The 15,139-nt window shown below is 43.7% G+C and overlaps 1 non-coding gene and 1 pseudogene across 1 annotated transcript; both read right to left on the bottom strand.

Moving 5' to 3' along the window:
* Window positions 1-11,532: 11,532 nt before the first annotated feature.
* trnal-uaa (transfer RNA leucine (anticodon UAA)) lies at window positions 11,533-11,615 on the bottom strand. The gene has a single exon. It is a non-coding gene; the product is annotated as a tRNA-Leu (tRNA).
* A 1,380-nt stretch (window positions 11,616-12,995) lies between these two features.
* LOC144482344 (histone H2B pseudogene) lies at window positions 12,996-13,382 on the bottom strand (annotated as a pseudogene).
* Window positions 13,383-15,139: the final 1,757 nt, after the last annotated feature.

The raw sequence follows: 15,139 nt of genomic DNA, 5'->3' as shown, positions 1-15,139 counted from the left end.
CAGGGCAACAGTTAACCGACAAGGCAGTGAAACCAAGGGCCCGCTGAGAGCTAGCAGAGACATATAGGGCTGAATGGTCTCCCATTAAGTTGTTTTGTTTTTTAACAGTATTTGGGCGCCGTAGGACAGGTTTCATTTATTGACCATCCCCAGCTGTACTTGAGAATCGTGGTGTGTTTGAGACTCTGCAGTCCCTGGGGTGCAGACGCACACATAGTGCTGTTCGGGAGGGAATTCCTGGATATTGAACTAGTGATAGTGAAGGACGGTGATATGCTTCCAAATCAGGATGGTGAGTGACTTGGAGGGGAACATTTGGGTGGAGGTGTTCCCAGGCATCTGCTCCTCTTGTTCTTCTCGATGGTCACGATCCAGGGGTTGGAAGCTGGTGTATAAGAGTTCGGGGACTGGATCAGAAAGTAATTCCACTGACAAATTAAAAATCTTTTACAGCAAGATGTTTGTTTAAATTACAGTTTAAAACCAACTCTAACAAATGAAGCAACTTAACTATCAACAATTGAACAATATTTAAAGAAGAAAGTAAACAACTAGAATTACTCATTTTCATTGTTTTAGTCCCAAATAAGCAACGTTCCACTTCAAAGTATAACATTATACGTTATAAACAATTAGCACCCACAAGTATATTTTGTGAAATTATTTCAGAGTGTTTTGAATCTTTAAGAGAGAAATTGGTTTTCGAAGCATCTTGTAGAAAATCTCTGCCTTCAAAAGCATGATGAAGGAACTGAAGAAAGTCCTTATTAGTCAGGAAATTGTATTGTCGGAACTGCTAGAATTAAAACACGACAAAATCCCCAGGGCCTGATGCTCTGCACCCCAGAGTACTGAAGGACGTGGCCCTGGAAATAGTGGATGCATTGGTGATCATGTCCTGTTTTGTATCGACTCTGGAAGAGTTCCAATGGATTGGAGGTTCGCTAATGTAATTCCCCATCCCCATATGGGAATTTCTGACGTCGTGGAATAGAAAGCTCAAAAGTTCAGCATTTGGACAGTGATTACATTTCAATCAATACTTTATTATCAGTGAAGTGTTTTGGGACGTCCTGTCGTTCTGAAAGGAGCTAACGAATTTCCAGTGGACCTCCGAAAGGACACAGAAAGGTTCGTGGAATGGGATGACATGTGGCAGATGAAGAATAAAGTGATTCATTTTGCTGGGAAGAACACAAAGAGGCAACATAAAATAAAGGGTATAATTCCAAAAGAGGATGCGGGAACAGCGGGAATATTGTGGACATGTGCATAAATCATTGAAGGTGACAGGACAGCTTTTAAGAGCCGTTAATGAAGCTTAAATTATCATTGGCTTTCTAACTGAAAGCAAGAAGTGAATATAAAATTGCAGTGAACAAATTTCAGATGTACTATTAGATAGCACATTTACTCTTCTTAGCCTTGCCCCTCGCCTGAGGTGTGGTCATCATTAAGCTAAATCTTCACCAGTCAGCTCTCCCTGTTGAGAGGGGCACAGCGGATGGTCATTTGGGACGAAGCTGACTTTACCTTTATATCTGGGTCATCTTCAGTAAGAAGTCTCACAACACCAGGTAAAGTGCAACAGGTTTATTTGGAATTTATTGAGTCAACTCACCTGTTGAAGGAGCAGCGCTCCGACAGCTCATGATTCCAAATAAACCTGATGGACTTTAACCTGGTATTGTGAGACTTCTCAATACGCCCACCCCAGTCCAATGCCGGCATCGCCACATCAGGGTCATAGTTAAACTGCGTTTTTCATTATCTGCTGCTGTGTGGGGGTTGGGATCTTTCTCATTTTGTCTGTGGAATTGTGCGTGCACAAGCGATTTGTTCTGACCGTCAGCTCCCGGAACTGTAAATTAGTTGGAATTCATTCTGTATTTGCAAGCTCCGGGATTGTAAACGAGTTGATGTATCTCCTCATTTTGAATCTCCGATATATTTTTTTCAGCGTCGCTGACTGGGCCAACATTTTATTTTGTGTTCATTCATGGGGCTTGGGCGTCACTGGCTGGCCAGCATTTATTGCTCAATCACAGTTGCCCGAGTGCAGTTGAGAGTCAACCACATAGCTGTGGCTCTGGAGTCACATATAGGCCAGACTGGGCAAGAATCTAGTTCCCTGAAGTTCCCTGGTGAACCAAATGGATATTCCGATAATCGACAATGCATGAAAGCATAAATAGATTCTTGATTGCAGATATTTTGCATTGAATTCAAATTCCACCAGTTGCCATGGCGGGATGTGAGCACGGATCCAAACAGAAATTAGTTGAGTTTCGGGATCAATATTCCAGCGATAATACCACAAAGACATCACCTCCAAATTTCCCTCCAACTGAGTGGCTTGTTCGGCCACCTTTGAGGGCAGCTCAGAGTCAACCACATTGCTGTTGGTCGGGAGTCACATACAGGCCAGACAAGGTAAGAATTCCTTCCCTAAAGAGCATCAGTTTATCAGTTGTTGTTTCTTTTTCTACGACAATCGATTCAAGGTAATTAATGGCAGACATTTTTATTGATGTCGAATTTCACCATCTGCCGTGGCGGTGGAGATGTGAGTGTTTATGTGAGTGTGCGTGTGAGAGAGAGATTAGCTCATTTTCATTCTGCTTGTGAGTGTGGATCAATCCCCTATATTCCTTCACAAACACTGTGATCCCTTTGCACCGATGAATTCTTATTAAAAAAATACTTGTACCCTTGTGACCCTGATGGGCGGATGGGAGGTGTGCTGAGCTTTGAAGACAATGCCGCAGGGCGCTGAGCGTAAAACAGCCGATTTTAAAGCTTGTGTGTAGGAAAGTGAAGAGTGAACTTGTCTGTGAGAAGATCACAGAAAAGCTGTATCTGGAGCTGCGTAAAAGAGACAAGTGTTGGTTGTCAGTCAATGACCTCCTGTAATGAAGGCACAAAATCAGAACAAGGAAATGCTGGAAATGTTCTGCAGCTCGGAAAGCAGCTGTGGAGAGATATTCATGTCACCAGGATGTAACTCTCCAATTGAATACTTCATGTTGCTTAGATCTGACCCTCTCAACACCTTCATGTAAGGAAAAGGTAGGGCGGGAATTGGGTCTTTGTTGATTTGGGCAAACAGAACAATGCAGCAATGAGAAGCTGCTCACCCCCCGGCGGCTTGGAGAAGGATGGGACTCAGATACGAGTCTCTGGCTGGATTGACAAATGGAAAAAACACATCGAGTTTTAAATGTAAGAACAATAATCGATTTGTGCAGAATTTTTTACGCTAGTTCCAGTGCAGGCAGGATGGCCGAGCGGTCTAAGGCGCTGCGTTTAGATCGCAGTCTCCTCTGGAGACGTCTGTTAAAATCCCACTCCTGACAATGATTATTCCGTCGCGAGGCACCTTCGAACCCAAGGCATCTCTCACTTGGCTGCACATGGCTGCACATGGGCCGCAGATGCAGAGAAACAACCACGGCCTACAAGGTCCACTGCATCCTAACTTGGAAATATATCGCCTTTGCTGTGGCCAGCTCACAATCCTGGAACTTTCCCTCGAACAGCAGTGTATGTGCACAGACGCCACATGGACTGCAGTGGCTCAAGAATGAGTTCATTGCCAAATACTGAGAAGTATTTAAATTGAACAATAAATGCTTCCCAGGCCAGTGACACACATATCCCGTATAAATGAAGTATTAAAAAATAATCAACTTTAGAACAGGAAATTATGTGTGTGAATCAAATCCTGAACACGGCTACTTTAAACCAGATGTGTGTCTGAAAACAGTAAATGGAACCAGCTCACGATAAACCGTTCAATGTTTAGCGGAAGAGTTTCACTGAGTGATGTGTGCGATTCCCTCTGATGTGCTTGTTCAATGTCGGGAAAGGCAGATTTGAAATAAAGAACAAAGAACAAAGAACAGTACAGCACAGGAAACAGGCCCTTCGGCCCTCCAAGCCTGTACCGCTCCTTGGTCCAACTAGACCAATCGTTTGTATCCCTCCATTCACAGGCTGCTAATGTGACTATCCAGGTAAGTCTTAAACGATGTCAGCGTGCCTGCCTCCACCACCCTACTTGGCAGCGCATTCCAGGCCCCCACCACCCTCTGTGTAAAAAACGTCCCTCTGATATCTGAGTTATACTTCGCCCCTCTCAGCTTGAGCCCGTGACCCCTCGTGATCGTCACCTCCGACCTGGGAAAAAGTTTCCCACTATTCACCCTATCTATACCCTTCAAAATCTTGCACACCTCTATTAGATCTCCCCTCATCCTCCGTCTTTCCAGGGAGAACAACCCCAGTTTACCCAATCTATCCTCATAGCTAAGACCCTCCATACCAGGCAACATCCTGGTAAACCTTCTCTGCACTCTCTCTAATGCCTCCACGTCCTTCTGGTAGTGCGGCGACCAGAACTGGACGCAGTACTCCAAATGTGGCCTAACCAGCGTTCTATACAGCTGCATCATCAGACTCCAGCTTTTATACTCTATACTCCGTCCTATTAAGGCAAGCATACCATATGCCTTCTTCACCACCTTCTCCACCTGTGTTGCCACCTTCAAGGCTTTGTGGAATTGCACACCTAGGTCCCTCTGTGTTTCTATACTCCTGAAGACTCTGCCATTTATTGTATAACTCCTCCCTACATAATTTCTTCCAAAATGCATCACTTCGCATTTATCCGGATTAAACTCCATCTGCCACCTCTCCGCCCAATTTTCCAGCCTATCTATATCCTGCTGTATTGCCCGACAATGCTCTTCGCTATCCGCAAGTCCAGCCATCTTCGTGTCATCCGCAAACTTGCTGATTACACCAGTTACACCTTCTTCCAAATTATTTATAGATATCACAAATAGCAGAGGCCCCAGTTTACTGGGAATTCGGTGCAGTCTCGATCGGCCACTGTGGGATTCAATTATTTTCTTTCATGAATCTATCCGAGATCCCATAGCATCTGGGGAGAGAGAAACGGTCGTTCCCGTGAAAGGTCTGCATCTGAAATGTGAACGACCTCTATTTTCTCAGATACGTTCCAGATCTGACAGTATCTCTTTTTTCACAAACACCACCAGATCTGGAGCTTATTTCCAGCATTCTGCTGTACCAGGAGTAGCAGTATCAGGCTCTGCAGCTGAGTTGGTTAAAGCGCCTGTCTCGTCACAGGTAGATCCTGGTTTCACGGACACGAGCAGTGCCTTGATTACTTTCACGTGATCTTTCAAGTGTTCATTGCAATTACTCAAGTTACAATGTCCCTTTCTTGCTGGTCAATATTGTCTTTCCCTTAAGTGGATGATCTACAAAGTTGAAACAAACACAGATTTCGCGACTCCCCACGAATATCTCGACTGTTTATTTCCACGATTCAGTTATTTTCATCATTTTGCAGTAAAAAAAAATCCCCAATAAACCCAATGCTGTAAATTCTACAAAGACAGTTTTCCTTTTTTTTCCCTCAGGGAATTTCTAACACAGTCAAATGGCCTTAGAATCACACAATCCCGACAGTGCTGAAAGGGACCATTCTGCCCATCGGGCCTGTACCCAATCTCCGACAGAGAATCGCACGCAGGATCTTTCCACCCCGCTAATCTACCGATACAAACACCTTGGGGAATCTAGCATGGCCAATCCACCCAACCTGCTCATCTTTTGACTGTGGAAGGAAACCGGAGCTCTCGGTTTCCTGGGATACCTTGCCTGGGTGAATGCAGCGTGAACAGCACTACAGTGTGGCACCATCCAGGACAAAGTATTCCACTTCATTCGCTCCCCATGCATAAAAATTCACTCCGTCCACGACCAACACACAACGGCAGCAGTGTGCACCATCTACAAGATGCACTGTAGCAACTCAGCAAGGCTCCTTTGCCAGCACCTTCTCAAACCCACGACCACTACAGCCGAGAAGGACAAGCGCAGCAGACACATCAGAATAACACCACCAGGTTGCAAGGCACTGATATTTAGCTATTGATTGTAGTTATTGAGAAGTTGTTGTTGTTCCGTCTGTGTTCTTTAATCTTCTTTATCTTCCCAAGCGTAATATCTAATTGAAAAAAATACTATTGCTAACCCAACCAGCGAATGTTGTGTCAAACTTTAAGAAAGCCCCCTGGGGTTTACGATTTCTTCTCGAGTCAGTGGTTTCTGTGGGAGCTGAGTAAACAGGAACAGCATGGAGAGATGGCAGAGCAGGAAATGTCGGTGCCAAAGCGAAATCATATCAATGTCGGAGCAAACTGCTTGTTACTGATCTGATCCAAAATCCGACTTTGATGGGATTCGAACCCACAACCTTTCAATGGCTAACGTGCCATCATTTAGAAGTCCAATGCACTATCCATTGCGCCACAGAGCCACGTGCCAGAAATTCACTTTTCAGGTCCATACATGGATTCTTGACAATGTAGAAACGACTGGTAAGTTCAAAACTCTCGTAGTGAAAATGTCAAGAACTGTTCGAGGAACTTCATTGATTGCAAGTCATGTTGGGGCATCTTATGTCTGTTTTTTTAATACTTTTCCAATTTAATCAAATCAAGTCCAATTCAGAGTCTCAACAAGTTGAGACATTTCCGATCCAGGCTGGCAAGACAGGGCAAGCGACCATTTACCCTGTCCTGGGCCTGATCTCCATGAGCCAAGCTGATTGGAGGAGGGAAAGCAATTCCTCCTCCAAGACTTGATCTCATTTGCATCTTAGCCAAAATGCCGAGATACTGCTTTTAAAAATTTCTTCATATGAAACATATGAAGCTTCAATGTAACCTAATGACCTCAACCAAGTGCAGCATCCAATCCATACTACACTTGATCTTTTAACGCGCCACAGAGCCACGTGCGAGAACTTTACTTTACTTGTCCTTATATGGATTTTTGACAATGTGGAAACTATTGATAAGTTCAATAATCTCGTAGTTAAAATGTCAAGGACTGTTAAGAGAGACTTCATTAATTGCAAGTCATGTTGGGGCATCTTATGTCTGTTAAAACAACTGTGGAAATACAAACCTTTGTGTCCTTTCTACAGGAAATCTTTCCATCACAGAATGATCCTCCCTGTCTCTCCTTCTCATTCTCCTGTCCAGCTTGGAGATTAATCTCGCGGGTTTGAAAGTCGGCAGACACATTCTACTCTATCTGTCACAGGATTAATCAGAACCTGTTCCCTGTTCCAGGGAAACACCTGCACAGAGCACAACGCAAAGCTGGAAGCTGGAAATCTGAAACAAAAACATAAAATGCTGGAAATGCTCACCAGGTGAGGTAACATTTTTGACAAATGGAGATTTCCATAAAATCAGCTCCTGAAACAGAGCACAGCTGCACAGTTTAAAGTTTCTTTTCATCAACAATGGATGCTCCATTCTATGATTTTGAACAATTCAAATTGATAATCTGCATTGTTCTTCTAGTCACCACAGCCTGAAAACCACTTCAGGCATTGATGTGACCCTTGGATTTTAAACTTGCAAATCCAATCACTATCTTATTAAAGCTACTATTGATACTGTATCCAACACCCGCTCAGTTGTTTGTGAAAGAGAAGGAAAATTGAAAATATATTTGAATAACTTTCCTTTGACGAAATTTGTACAGAAGCATAAAGGCGGGAATCACACCCAACACTTCATGAAACTCACCCGCAAAACATTGAAAGGTGACAGTGTTTATTCAAGGGATGGTTCTATTTATTCATTCATTATTAATGGAGAATAGAAAAGTTGGAACAGCATGCAATGTGGGCAATATAACTGAACAAAGTGAAACACAATGGGTACTGGGCAGGACAAGCCTACCATGGGCAATATACAAAGTGAAGTGCAACATTGACTGAGTTGTCAGATGGAGTGAAGGTACATAGGAAATTAGGTGTGCTAAATGTTTAATGATCACCGTACAAGTAGGTGTGAAATGCAGACTTCAGGCTGGATATTCAGTGGGTTCTGAGATGTGTGGAGAGACTGCGGCATCTTGGCATGATAAAGGTGCAATACGGATTAGGAACGCTTAATGTTATTTATATAAAACATAAATTGTTTTATATCGTCTCTACTTGATCTTCGGACCAAGATGTATCAATTCACACTTCCTTACATTAATTAAGTTGCATATGTCACGTGTATTCACATTCCACCAGCCTGTCCATATCTTCTTAGAGTTTAAGAGCCGTGGGGTTATGCTGCAACTGTACAGGACCTTGGTGAGACCACATTTGGAATATTGTGTACAGTTCTGGTCACCTCACTATAAGAAGGATGTGGAAGCGCTGGAAAGAGTGCAGAGGAGATTGACAAGGATGCTGCCTGGTTTGGAGGGTAGGTCTTATGAGGAAAGTTTGAGGGAGCTAGGGCTGTTCTCTCTGGAGCGGAGGAGGCTGAGGGGAGACTTAATAGAGGTTTATAAAATCATGAAGGGGATAGATAGAGTGAACGTTCAAAGACTATTTCCTCGGGTGGATGGAGCTATTACAAGGGGGCATAACTATCGGGTTCGTGGTGGGAGATACAGGAAGGATATCAGAGGTAGGTTCTTTACGCAGAGAGTGGTTGGGGTGTGGAATGGACTGCCTGCAGTGATAGTGGAGTCAGACACTTTACGAACATTTAAGCGGTTATTGGATAGGCACATAGAGCACACCAGGATGATAGGGAGTGGGATAGCTTGATCTTGGTTTCAGATAAAGCTCGGCGCAACATCGTGGGCCGAAGGGCCTGTTCTGTGCTGTACTATTCTATGTTCTTGAAGATTATCAATATCCTTCTCACTAAAGTTCATAATCTTTTCCTGTTTTGCACCACTGGTAAATTTTGAGATTGAAACCTGTACACCCAGATATAGGTGAATAATATTTGTCAAGAAAAGCAAGTTTCTCTCTATATACTACGCCAATTATAAATAGATAAAACTTTGTGTAATATATGCTTTAATAGGTTTGTACTAATAATTAAACCGTTGCATAATGAAATTCTAACTATGCTAAACAACAATGATTCAAAATGCCACTTGGTTGAAAAGAAAATACCGACTGGTGCTTATACTTTCACTTTAAAATACTTAAAAAGCATAGATTTGCTGATTTATCGGTATTTAATGATGAATACAGAGGAAAGCAGCGTACTGGTAGATTTCGAATTGATATGGCCAACACATTTAGTATTCCGAAACCCCTCCGTCCCAGGTTCAATATACTGTGAACATTTCCTGACTGGTTTTTCCCTCTCTGCTGTCGAAAGTTCACTCTACCAGAGTGTGCTGACATCTATTGGGCGCAATACAGACCTGCAGTAGAGCGGAAATAAAATCACATTAACTATCGTTTTTGTAGAGACAGATCAAACAGGAATTAATGATTGGATGTCAGCCTTAAATCCCATGGAGAATTCAATATTAATGTACTTTCCCATGTAGTCAAAATAACTTGCAATTTGCTATTACCTGGAGCAGTTGAGTCGACTGGCACCAATGTAATAAAGGGGAACCGAAGTAATGAGACGATGGAGAATGAATTTCAGAGATAAGCAGATGCTGTTACATTGAAGATCTTGAGTAGAGGATCGTATGGAATCATGTACTAATTAGAACAAAAGGGCCGGTTCCAATTAGGTATCTTCTGGGTAGAATGTGTACAGATTTGCAAAATCTCTCACATAGGTTTATAATGAATATCACACACATATGTCGCACGAGAGACAGAGCGATACAGAATGAGTCCAACACTCAGACATACAGAATCTCAGAATGCACACAACAAAGAAAGGGAGACCATTCGGCCCTTTGTCTGTGTGCTGGTATGTACAAGAACGACTCAGCTCTTCCCTTGCCCAGTCCTTGTCTCATATCCCTGCAAATCCTTTCACATCAGGTGCTGAACCCTTTCCCCTTTGACAGCCTGATTTGATGCTGCCTCTGCCACAGTCTCGGGCAGTGCAATCCAGGTCCGAAACACTCAGCGCATTAAGAACCATCCTTCCCTCCTTTGCCAATTGGAACAATATTTTTTTTATTTTCTCTCCTTAGATTGCACCCACAAACCCACCACCTCTACCACCTCGAAGGACAGCGGCAGCAGATACATGCGAGCACCAGCACTGCAATCTTTCCTATCTCCACCATCCCCCGCCTCCATACACCCCGCCCCCCCCCGCCCCCCCCCCGCCCCACCCCCCCCCCTCGCCCCCGCCCCAAACCGGCGTCTAACCCACTCACCGTCCTGACATGGAAATACATCGCGGCTCCTTCACTGCTGCAGTGGCAAAATCCTGAAAGACTGTTTGGCTAACAGCACTGGGGCTCTACCGACACCTCGGGGACTGCAGCAGCTCAAGAAAACAGCAAACCACCACCTGCTTAAGGTCAGTTAGTGATTGGCAATGAATGCTGGCCCAGTCAGTGATGCCCACCTCTCGAAATGAATAAATAAATAAAAACTCGCAACTGCAACCGGAGACAGACAGATACAGAACACATCTCACTCACATGCATTTATTGGATAGAATATGAATCCCCAATCACATTCGCTAACAGAGGGTAAAACACAGTCGAAATTGGGCGATCGTTTTTAAGTTGCAGTACATGTCAGTGAGAACTATTTTCTCATCGATCAATCTTTGGTATTTAGTATGAGTTTCGGATTAATTAAATAACCTGCAGTCTCTGGGACTATTTATGAATTTGGATTAATTCCAAATAACTTTCCAGCACAGAAACAGACCACTGATGTGGTAGGTTTTAAGCAAACAATGTGTGTGAGTTTCAGCCCAGCATTAAATCTCTGTCAGTGTGAACACAATTGTGAAAGATAATGTATCTTTCAATCTGATACTGGATTGCTATGCAAGTTTCACCCAGGTTGTTCACATTGATTTGATCTGTGACACTCAGCCTGATTCAGAGTAAGAATTTTGACATGCAAGTAAAATGAAGTCCAGTCTGGAATTGGGAGAGTGTCTTCCACCTGGCACAGTGCAAGTGAGGATTTAGCGTTAGTTTATAATTTATAGTTCAGTTCGTAGCCATCAAATTGATTTTGTAACTTTTAGTTTCATAAGTAGGGTAAGTTTTCAACTGGCATTTGTGTTTGTATACTAGCTTTCAGAATATCCGAATCTGAGAATGCATTTGAGATTTGAATGTGTACCTAATGTATGTGAGGGCAGACTGTGGGGATTATTGCGACCACTTCTAAACCCCTGATTTGGTGATATGACTGGTATTTAACTCGAATCTCAGAGTACATTATTAAGGTTGTGTAACTTTTAACAGAAAACCATCTGTCAGTTTTATCTGATATTTAATTTCGAGCTGAGGCTGCACTATTGTGGGATTGACGCAGCGATGATCTGATAATGGATGAGAATTTGGACTGGGATTGGTGAATCCCCCTGTTCGTTGTACTGAGTTTGTTTTGATTTCTTATTGTCTCATGTAGTATTCTGCTGTGAAAATTCCAGTTTCTTGCATGCTGGTTCGACAAAGCATACCGTTCATGGAGGAGAAATAAAGCAGTGTCGTGAATTTCGTGTTAAAAAATCTATTTACCAGGAGTGGGGTTCGAACCCACGAGGACATATGTCCATTGGATCTTAAGTCCAACGCCTTAACCACTCGGCCATCCAGGTACGAACGCTTGGCGTGATGTGGACACGACATCTGGCTTTCCTGCTGTTAGAGCAGTGATTGAAAATGCGCCTCTGGAATTATTTCTGCTGTCTCAGACGTGGAACTGATGAGCTGTTTATTTCTCGGTCAGTGACAATATGCGGAATGTGTGACAAGGAGCTGGCGACACTCTTCCCTTTAACTTCCGTGGACGAAATATCACATTTATTCTGGTTCCTTCAATTATTTGTCTGCGCGAACAAAGTACATTTCACAACTCAAATACACATTCCGTCAGTTTAATCTCGATTAATAATCATTGTGAGCGGTTTGCGAGGTTGAAGCCAGACTCTCGCTCTGATTCGTCACTGCCATTTCAATCAGGTTCGTAACGAATCGGAGAGCCAGGAATAGAAATGGGAGGTTTTGATTGGTTTACATTTTCAATTTGGGAAAGCCCGCCAGGAAAAATAGAAAATAACCGAACGCCTGAATGTTCAGGAAACTTTCAATCTCACACTTTATCATCTGTTTATTGTATTTTCCCTCACAGAATCCTGGCGCTATTTTAGGAACAGTTTGATTTTCTGAATCTCTTTTCTGTCACCAGCGGAAATAAGACCCCGTTCAGCAATTTAAAACGGAGCAAATCTCAGCTCACTGGAAAAGCAGAAACAGAGATTCCCAGCCAACGCCTTCACACAGGCTTCACAGGGACAGAGGGAAAGGCTGATTTCTGATCCTCTCCCCTGAAAGCGGCTGGGAATATTACAATCGGAAGTGTGGAGAGCATCCCCGCCATATCCTGCCGGTTGAATCGGCAGCATTGTGTCCGGAGAATCGGAGCTGCGGGGAGTGGGAGTGGGGGGGGGGGGGGGAGGGGTCGCTACGATGGGCTCAGGGTCCTGAGTGTGCACAAATCTCGCTGATTCCGTCCTCTGTGAAAACTGCGGAATACACAGATGAGCCCGAGAAGAACCTCTTCATTCCCGCCTTTCTTCTGTTCCGGCTGCAACGCCGAGATCACCCGAGATCAATAAACATCATTGTATTATGAAGTTAATTCACCAATTGTTAAAGCTCTGAATATAGTTATTAATAAATTTAAGTAATGGCTTCCTAATATTGTGTTTCTCCTCATTGCCCCTCACAAATCCCAGACTGAGTTTAATAATCCGCTCTCAGTTCAGTTTGATTGTCCCATCAATGTGAAAGTGTGTGTGAGGGGCGGGTATGAAGTCCCATTCACAGCATTCTGTAACGGGACAAATCCCTATTCTCCAGAAATAGATTTCTCATTAACTTAATACGGGAAAAGATGGCGCAGCTTTTTCACAGAGATTGTGGGTGGCTCTTCAAAGAGCCGTTGTGTTTGGGGTGTTTTCAATCCATGGGGTGTTTTACTTGGAGCTGGTGTACTTGGTCACCGCCTTTGTCCCTTCCGACACGGCGTGCTTGGCCAGTTCCCCGGGCAGCAGCAGGCGCACGGCGGTCTGGTTCGCCCGGGAGCTGATGGTGCTGCGCTTGTTGTAATGGGCCAGGCGGGAAGACTCACCCGCGATGCGTTCGAACATACGGTTCATGAACGAGTTCATGATGCTCATGGCCTTGGAGGAGATGCCGGTGTCAGGGTGAACCTGCTTCATCACTTTGTAGATGCAGATGGAGTAACTCTCCTTCCTCGACTTTCGCCGCTTCTTCCCGCCCTTTGTTACCGGTTTCTTCATCACTTTCTTCGTTTCCTTCTTGGGAGCTGGTTTCGATGTTGGTTTCTTCTCATTAGCCATCTTCAATTTCACGCAGAATTAAAGAAAACCCCTTTGGGAGGGATTTCAAGGATTGCGAATCATCGGAACGGCGATATATTTTCAAGTCAGGATGATGTGCGTCACGAATTGAAATTTAGAGGTGGTTGTTCTTTCTCTGCATCTGCTGTCCTTGTGCTGCCAGGTGATGTATTGGGTTTGGATGGTGCCTCGCGAAGGAAACAGCCTTCGACCGCTCGGCCATTCTGACTACACGGGGCGAGCTGTAAAATCTCTGCCTAAATTGATTTGAATTCCATCTTTATTGTTATGACATTTAAATCTCTGTCTCCGCATTGAATGATTGAGGGTAAACTGAACACTTATTTTGAGGTTCACGGACCAAGGTGAAGGTAAGACTCAGAGTTCCACAGGTTTGAGGGATGAAAAGTCCAGCACCATTCCATATTCTTCATCCAAATGAGAAACTCGAGCTGGCAATCGATTCAAATCAGGACACCGGCTTTGGGCAGGAGTTTGCCAGCATGAGAACATGTGGTTTCAGAAGCTCCAAAGCAGACGCCAGCTTCATTTGCGGTCCTAGTGGCAGATTTTGTCTTTCCAGAATTGGCTGTTCCGCCATGAAAACTAGTGCCGGGTTAGGTGCAATGGTCATGTAAAATTGCCCCTTCGGGTCAGGAGCGTTAGCATGTTAAATACGTGAGGTTCCGGGGATAGGGCCTGCATGGGATTGTTGTTGGCATGGGTTCGATGGGCCGATTGGCCTTCTTCAGTACTGTAGGGATTCTATGAAGTTTGGGCGGCTGTTTCGCTTCTCTGAGAACATTGATAACTGTTCTCTGATAACCTTAAAACTTCTAACCAGTCAATGCCTGTTTGTGAATTGGCCATGAATAGGGCTGACATTGAAACGGTTCATATTGAAGCAGTTACAGCAAATTGATTCTTGAAGAGGTGTTAATATAATGCTTTCAGAGACTGTCGTAGCTTCTTAAAAGATCAGTTGCGCTTGTTTTTCGTTTGTTCATTAATTTTGTGAATCTATTTGGAGTGGGTACAGTTGGTTAGTATCTGTGCCTCTTGCTTGGCCAGCTCCGCGGGCAGCAGCAACTCCATTCCTGTCCCGATGTCTTGACACAAACAGCAAATCCAAATTATTGTTCACTGCTGCCAACTCCTGGCTGAACGCGTGTTGTGCAGCAAGGTCGCCATTCATTCAGAACCTTTTTGGATTGGAGTGAAATAACATCAACATGTTTCTTAACAATTAAAATGATTGCAAAAAATGATATTAACCAAATTCCATGTTCCAGAGATCTTTTTTCTGATTGGGCGATGCTGCTCACCCCATCTACGGAAAATGTAAACCTCCCAGAAATGAAATGTCGTTTATAGGATTCTCTAATCTCTGATTTCTATGCCACCTCGTTGCTTGTGTATTTGTTCCGTAAATACAGAGATAGTGGCAGAGTCAGGTGAGCGAAGGTGGTGTAGTGCTGACTTTGTGAGCATTTGACCAAGGGCCAGTTGCTGACCATCACAGTGGTGACTTATTTAATTAGCTATCGCAGGTAAGAACAGCAGAGGGTCACTCCTAAAATGAAATTCACTGAATATTCTTATTATCAATGAGTTACGAACGGAAAATTCAGCTTCAATTTGCTTTCAGTGTAAACTTTGTTTCAATGGAAGAACAGATCTCAAAACTAATCAATGAGTTCTCAGTCAGAAACAACAGTAAAAAAGGTAATTTAAACTGTCCAGAAAAAGGAGACAAG

Source organism: Mustelus asterias, unplaced genomic scaffold (assembly GCF_964213995.1).
Source record: "Mustelus asterias unplaced genomic scaffold, sMusAst1.hap1.1 HAP1_SCAFFOLD_35, whole genome shotgun sequence".
NCBI classification, from domain to species: Eukaryota; Metazoa; Chordata; class Chondrichthyes; order Carcharhiniformes; family Triakidae; genus Mustelus; species Mustelus asterias.
This window is presented reverse-complemented; position numbering and strand designations above follow the sequence as displayed.